The 1,892-nt window shown below is 44.9% G+C and overlaps 1 non-coding gene across 1 annotated transcript; it reads left to right on the top strand.

Annotated features, from left to right (window-relative positions):
• Nucleotides 1-913: 913 nt before the first annotated feature.
• Nucleotides 914-1,108, top strand: LOC132834589 (U2 spliceosomal RNA). The gene has a single exon (XR_009647225.1). It is a non-coding gene; the product is annotated as a U2 spliceosomal RNA (small nuclear RNA).
• The last annotated feature ends 784 nt before the right edge of the window (nucleotides 1,109-1,892 follow it).

Genomic DNA, 1,892 nt, shown 5'->3' with positions numbered 1-1,892 from the left:
CTAGTTCACAGTGACTGAGACTGTGAGAGCAATGAGCTGTTGCTGTGTTTTTATAATGCACCAATTAAAATTCAGCTGGAGCATTGTTTCCTATTCTGGAAAACACACGATCGGAAGGATTGTGGAGACAATCGAGACAAGGTCAAACAGGTTTATAAGAAAGCTCCCTGGGATGAGAATGCTCAGTTTGCACCATCGCGTGGAGGAGTTGGAACTGATGTCCTGAGGAAGATTTGGCTGAGGAATTGTATAACGTGTGCCCACACCTCTCCCCGAATCTTCATCCAGCCTTCCACATCAAACAAAGTTTCATCTGCACTTCCACTCGTTTAATTTATTGTATCTATTCCTCCATATGTGGTCTCCTCTACATTGAGGAGACTGGATGCCTTCTCGCAGAGCATTTTAGGGAACATCTACGGGACATCCACACCAATCAACCCCACCGCCCTGTGGCTGAACATTTCAACACCCCCTCCCACTCTGCCGAGGGCATGCAGGTCCTGGACGTCCCCGCATTGCCACTCACTCACAATCCGCTGCCTGGAGAAAGAACCGCTCATCTTGCGCCTCAGAATCATACAACCCCATGGCATCAATGTAGATTTCACCAGCTTCCTCATTTCCCCTGCCCACCTTACCCCAGTTCCAACCTTCGAGCTCTGCATCATCCTCATGACCTCTCCTACCTGCCAATGTTCCTTCCCACCTATTTGCCCCACCCTCCTCTCAGATCTATCACCTTCATCCCAACCCCCATTCGCCTATTGCACTCTTAGCTACCTTCTCCCCAGCCCCACCCGTCTTCTCCTGATTAAGGGATTTTGTCTGAAACATCGATTTTCCTGCTCCTTGAACTGTCTGACCTGCTGTGCTTTTCCGTCACCACACTAATCTTGATGATAACTCCAGTATCGCTTCTCAGACTTTTGGCTAAGGTGATGTGTAATTCTGTTCTTGTCAGGTTTAATATCTGACATACTGTATACCCGAGTTAGGGACTGAATATTAATCTGATTTTTGCCGGAACAGTTGGGCTCACAGCTTGCTCCAACAACTTTGCGCATCGTCCTGGCATTGCAGTGTTTCTGGGAATAATGTACCCTCATTATAGAATCCGAAAAGCAGTTTTATTTGTTCACTGTCGCTTGTGATTGCTTTATTTCTTGTATACCATGTCTGTGTGTAAGAAAGTGTACAGATAGCTTTTTGGTCAAGACGGATTCGCTTTCTTGCAAATCAATTCGTTCTATATTGTTATTCACCTGTCTCTTTCTGCATGTTCAGCCTTCACTCTCAATGATATCACTTTATCCCTGATGCGTGCCGCCCCTTCCCACCAATTCCCAACTTCGAACAGGCGAAGTTAAACAAAGTTGTCCACCAGCTCGACGTAATGCTAAACGGAATTTCAGAAAACAAAATGGAGAAGTTGAAGCTATTGCAGTGTTAAACAATTTGGATTTTGAAGATGATGATGACTCGGGTGTATCGAAGAAAAGATTTTGAGAACACTGTGAAGCACAAAAATCTGATTTCATAACGGCACACAGTGTCATAGAGATGTACAACACAGAAACAAACTCTTCAATCCAACTCGTCTACGTCAACCAGATATTCTAACCTAATCGTGTCCATTTGCCAGCACCCTGCCCATATCCCTGTAAACCCTTCCTATTCATATATTCAGATGCCTTTTAAATGTTGTAAGTGTACCTGTCTCCACCTCTTCATCTGGCAGTTCATTCCATATGTGCATCATCTTCTGTGTGAAAACGTTGCCCCTTCAGTTCCTTTTAAACTTTTCCCCTCTCACCCTAAACCTTTGCTCTCTAGTTCTGGACTACCAACCCCAGGGAAACTAATTTGTCTATTTATCCTATCCATGCCCC

This window comes from Hemiscyllium ocellatum, chromosome 40, assembly GCF_020745735.1.
Source record: "Hemiscyllium ocellatum isolate sHemOce1 chromosome 40, sHemOce1.pat.X.cur, whole genome shotgun sequence".
Taxonomy (NCBI): Eukaryota; Metazoa; Chordata; class Chondrichthyes; order Orectolobiformes; family Hemiscylliidae; genus Hemiscyllium; species Hemiscyllium ocellatum.
The sequence above is the reverse complement of the archived record's forward strand: the minus strand, read 5'-3'. Positions and strand labels throughout refer to the sequence as shown.